The following is a 6451-nucleotide window of genomic DNA, read 5'->3' on the forward strand; positions in this document are numbered from 1 at the left end:
TGAGTTTACGGCCAAGACATATTCTTGGGCTGTAAACTCATGTTCAAGGGGTTTTTGAGCCAAATAACCCTTCCAAATCATAGTTGGGACTTAGATATGACCTTAAGGCTTGCTAATCTAGACTAGGGACACTTTAAACATGATTTTTGGGGGAAAAATGTGAGTTTATGGCCAAGACATATTCTTGGGCCGCAAACTCCACTTAAATGGGGATTTAGTGCCTTAAAACATGTCTAAATGCCTTGAAACTCAACCAATGGCCTTGTGGTAAAAATCTAGATGCATCTAAAAATAGTTTAAGGGTTTTAAACACATCAAAAATGTCATTTATAGGAGTTTACGGCCTAGGAACATACCCTTGGCCATAAACTCATAAAACTTATTATATGATGTTCTAAATTCATAACAAGGCTTAGAAAATTAACGAGAATCACATGTGATTATCCTTTGTAGCTCAAATCAATTTATCTTGGCCATAGGTGAGTTTACGACCATAAACTCTTATGGGGTGGCCGTAAACTACCTTTTAAGTGTTATAATTTCATTCAATCAATTCCAAGGCATTTTTGAAATCCATTCCAACAATCCCCATGTCCATTTAAGCCATTAAACACTCAAAATCACACCAAGATGAGTTTACAGCCGTAAACTCATGTGTGGGTGTGTTATGTGGCTGTAAACTCTTTAAAATGTTTACTCTTGGGGAGTAAACTCAAGTCCCAAATCCTTAGTGCCATTACACATTCGAAGATGTCACCCGGGTCACTCCAAACGCTCATTTTGAGGTGTTTAACCTCATTGGAGTGAATGTTCCATATGATTAGTGAATGTATCCCTAATTGTATATATATGGACATTATTTCATTCTACCTATGGACATCGCGAGTAATCAAACCCCGAACCAACATCTAGTATTCAAAACCGACACGTTTCCGAGTCTGGTGAGTTCATACCCCTACCCTTTTTCACTGTTTTCACTGTTTTCCGGGGGGAACACAAGCAAAGTACAAGGGAATTCTTGTACTCAAAACATGTTTTCAAATGTGTGTTTCATATTTCATATGCTTTTATTATTGATTACCATAACTGATAACCAATTGAACGTGCAGATCACGTAACATATATTTGTGAAATAGGTCTTTAAACTGTTATGTTTTACATATATTTCACAAATGGATTGCCATATTTTTATTAGTTAAAAGCATATCATTAAACATTTGAATAATACCTGTACACTGTTTTGTCCTTGGTAACACTCCATACACATACGCGAGTGGAGGACTATCATATTATTACTAGTAAATTTGTTAATCCTGTATGATTGGAGACACGTCCTCGGAGAACACTCCACCGAGATACGCGAGTGGAGGACTACACCCATAACCAGAATCTCTGGTATTTAGAGAGCGTGATTTGAGTGTATAGATCTATACTGGGCTGACTACCCCACACCTGGCTGCTAGCTACAGCCGAACTGAAATGGTTCAAGGGTGACGAAAGTCATAAGTATGTGGACTACTTATTGCCACAGGTTTTAGTCTATTGTATGGTTATGGAACTCGCAATTAGGATAACAGAGATTTACTTATAGTAATAATGAACCACTTTATACATCTTTTACATCTTTTACATCTTTTACATCTTTCACGTTTTGTAACTAACAATCAGGAAAGTACGGGAGTTTCCTGGGGAAAACATGGAACCTAATCAAGATTACATCTTTTACATCTTTAACATCATTTACATTAGAAACCAACATGCAGGAAAGCATGGGGCTTTCCTGGGTAACACTTACGTAACTAGAAAGAGTTACAAACAGGATAACATTACATCTTTTACAATTGGTAACATACAATAGGAAAGTATGGGACTTTCCTGGTAACACATGATAAGTAAACAGAATAGTTTAACGAGTCAGATAACCAACTATACATTTTCACATGAGTAGACATGTTTTCAGTATACAAACTTACTATACTTTACATTTGTGAAACAATAACCAACTTTTAAGAAAATATGGGATTTTCTTGGTGTACATAACATTTCAGAAACGTAAAGGAAACTCGAAACATTTTCACAAACAAAAACTGCTTATGAACTCACCAGCTTTATGATGATTTTCAAACCGCTTGTGTTCTCAGGGCAGCATTAGAACAGGTACCCGAAGATTCCTTTTGATCAGAAGACGGAGTACATGAAGACCTGTTTCATTTTGCTTATATATACTATGTATCACAACTGTACAAACTTTACTTTTGAAACAACTGTAAAACTTTCTTATGTAATGTAATGGTTGCTTTACTGTACTTACTATGTTCATTGGATTTGATACTCAACGTGGAGTCAACCCCGGAAATGTTTCCGCCTTTGGTTTTCGGGGTGTGACACTTGTATCCTCAGGTCATCATAGACAGGTACTGATGCAAGGAGAAAGGAAGATGGAGCTTGTTCAAGACTTATCTTTCATTTTGATTTTTGCTTTAGTGTTTATCAAAATTTGACAGAACACATTTGTATAATAATTATATTATTAATGCAATGGATGATGTTGTTGCTTGTTTACTACTTTACATTGTTGTTGATATTATACATGACGTCCTCCGCCCCAGAACGTTTCCGCCGTTCCTGGTTTTGGGGTGTGACAGATTGGTATCAGAGCATTGTTTATAGTGAATTAAGTATATCAACCCATAAAAGATATACTAACTATAAGTACATAAGGGTTTAAAAATACTCTAACCAAGAGTTTATACTTTAAATAGTAAAATATTCAAGTAAGTATACGTGCTGCATTCATACTAAAATTAGTGTCACTAGGACAGTACAAAAAGAATTACGATTATTGGGCAACACAAGTGGGCTTAGAGACATATGGTCAAAACTGGGAAGATATAGCCTGATCACCTATATTATCCGAGGGTTGACAAGCATGTTCCTAAGTCTAAGTGGGTGGTTGCAACAATGCAAAAATCTTACCAACCCTACCACAATGAGAACAATAGAACATAACATTAAAAATTTAAAATATTATAGGAGTATTTGTTGTTACTAGAAGTACTTTATACTTGAGAATTTAAAACGGGATCTTCATTTCTAAGTTGATAGTTGCTAAGTGGATACACTAAGGCTATATGTAATTAGGATGTTATAGACTTAGAATCTGTGATAATTTTGCCTTACCCCAATTCTGTGTGAATTTGGAATGAAGGTCACTTATTCGAAGGTCTATCCTGTTTAGATTACACATAGCTGGTATGCACTTCACAAATAGCGATGTAACTGATGAAGATTTTCTAAATAATTATCTAGATAGTTCGTCTAATAATTATTCTCTTACCCTAAATTCTCGCATAGAAAGCATAATTGGACTCCATCCCCTCGACAACTAGTACCTTCCGAATGAAGCCATAGCTGGTTGGTTTGGAGAATAACCAGAGAATGATCATCCTATCTCTTTGAATGATCACCATGATGAAGACTTTTCATATGATGCTAACTCCGAAGATGAAGTTGAAAACGTACCCCGAGCAGCTCCCTTTCCAATTCCTAACCCTCGTCCGCCTTTTCATGGCCCGACCCTGAGTGAGTGGAATGCTTGGAAATATGGAGCCAAGGACAAGATCAGCCTATGCTATTTGATGGCGACCGAAGCTTTTACGACTTGAGCAACAAGGGCTTAACAGATATAGTGTTGCCAATCTTGGTCCGTAGAGAGGCCCGAAATGAGATTCAAGGCTGGACAGCCCTACATCAGATTTCAGAAATAGTCGCCTATGCTAGAATGCATACCCTCCACACCATTCATCTAGGAGATGCACACGAGAGATCAGAGAGAAACCATGAAACCCTGCTGCAAGCACGGGCCGAATCACGAGCCGAAGTCATAGAACTCCGGGTACGCCAGATGGTGTGCGAAAGACACCTACTTGACATGGAACGTCAATTGGTTGAACTACGAGTTCACCAGAGGGGTGACCGTCGCCAGTAGTAGACGCTTTACTTTATTTCCCTTATAAAAAGGAATCGTGTTTTTCTGTCTATGCCTGATGTGGCATTTTCTATGAAATTTTCTTGTTCCATAAGTACTTTAGCTAGGTCTTGATGGTATCAGGAACTATCTTCTGCAAATATGATGTAAGACCTTTACAAGGTCATTTGCCAAAATCTTTACATCGTGAATATCAAAGATATTGACAGCCGGCTAACCTCTGTGTCATTCTTCATTTAAGTACTCTTATCATTTTTTCAATAGAGTCTATCTAAATCATGCTATAGTCAAGTCATTGGACTATAGCGATTTATCTCCGGAGACATTTCCATGTCTCCTTCAGTGGTTGGATCTTGTTATTCACCAACCCACGATACCTCAACTCGAACAACAAACATATTGAGACCATTCTACGAACTTACTTCTGCCCGTTACTAGGACTGCATCATAGGGATGTAGGTCAAACCTTCATAAACACACTTCTACTCAGTACTAGGACTACATCGTGGAGATGTAGGTCAAACCTTCGCGATCCTACTTCCATTTCCGTGTTAGGACTGCATCATAGGGATGTAGGTCAAACTTTCAAGAACATAGTCGTACTATTCACATGAACAATCTAAGTACATCAGGGTCAACTATAATCGCTCACAAATTCCTTATTTCCGTATTACAGAATCATGTCATCATCCAAAAACGATCATCCGAGCACCAAAATCCCTATCCTCCATATCGACGCTGCTACATTACAAGCTGCAGTAACAGTTGCGGTGACAACTTTCCTTACACACATCAACTCAGGCAACACCAATAAGACTGAAGCAGGACTCAAGAGTTTAGATGGTATTACCAAACCGGGAAACCAACAAACAGTAACAGTCACTGGCTCGCAAAGCCGAAAGACAGAGAACAAGAAACGAAAGCGTCTAGCCCAGAAAGAACACAAGAAATCCCATAAGCTGGCTATGCAACCGCAACAAGTGGAAACCCCTACCATCCCAGTGCCGAGCAGGCCATACGAGGGAAAACTCCCGAAGTATGATACTTGTGTTTTCCATCATCATGGGACTTGCCATGAGATTCAATGTTGCAATTGCCTAAGCATAGGGCATCATGCTCGTGATTGTGGAGCACCGAAACGACCCATCACTTAAGTCCCTTTCATCGGGACTAACCCTACGCACAAGATGAGTTATAACGCCAACGATTTAAGAAACAATTTTCAAGGTGGAGTAACGAGGAAGGCACTCGTGTCCACATAACTCTAGCTAAACACCGCAATCCCGTCGCCAAAGCTAGTACTACCCAGGCATGCCACCAATACGGGGAAGTAGGGCACTTCAAGAAAGATTGCCCGATAGCAAAGAACTCTGGCGCAGATGGGAGAATTCTCAGGATCACAGCTGCAGGAGAGCCTACTACGGAAGCACGTTAAATACAATTAAGGTGTTTCATTGTAACAGACTTATAAATTATCTAGAACTAGTGCAACCAGAGTCTTACCTTTTGTGAGATCCTATCTGTATAAGGACTCTCTTGCTGCGTATAATTGTCTTTTGTAGTATACCTTATTCGCAGCAATAGTCTTGTGGTAAATCTAAAGTACTGTAACTCTGTTCATGGTTGCACGGTTGTGTTTTGTCTGTAAACGTCTTATGTTCAAATCTAATGTCTTTAAGTTTCAGTATGATTTCGACATTATCATACGACTCGATTCAATTTGATTCTCACGAAAACAGCTTCATACGTACACCTCTTTCTCCTAGATCACTTTTCCAGTGAAACCGTCACATCAGAACACCGAAGTACTCATGCCAGGAGTACCTATTAGTTATTTTCTTTCCGAAGAAATCCCCGAAGTACCACTCGCGCAGTACGTCAAGTTTAATCCAGGGATTCATGCGGTTGATCTATCACTGAAGAATGTATGCCTAAGAGTGATATGTAATCAAGGTTCTACATGTTTAGAATTGATGATTCCACTTTAAATTCTTTTCCTCGATGGGATGTGAACTTAAAGAAGAACCAGTTATTCGACTACCTTTTCAACCTTAATTATATGTGACTCGTATACACGAAAGGGTGATTGTGAAACTAGGTTTGAATTCTAATATGAACTTCAGGACGAAGAACTGCCTAAGTACGAGTAATCACATCGTCATGAGAACAAGCATAGAACCCAGTATGACTCCCGTAAACAGATCACCTTATAGTTTAAACACCCATGGAGATACAAGAACAGTTTGGAAAACTTAGCGAACTACACATAAATAGAATTAAAAAACTAGGTTTCTCACCCTAGAGAACCTCGGTCATATTCTTACAGAGATCGACGGATCGCATTGCATGTATATCGGTTATCGAGGACTCCGTCGAGATTTTTCATTAGAAATCGTTATCTCTGCCGCGCGTCGACAAAATGGATGAGCAAACGAAAAGAAAGAAACTACTTCCAGGAATGGA

Source organism: Lactuca saligna, chromosome 4, assembly GCF_052625555.1.
Source record: "Lactuca saligna cultivar CGN05327 chromosome 4, ASM5262555v1, whole genome shotgun sequence".
Classification (NCBI taxonomy): domain Eukaryota; kingdom Viridiplantae; phylum Streptophyta; class Magnoliopsida; order Asterales; family Asteraceae; genus Lactuca; species Lactuca saligna.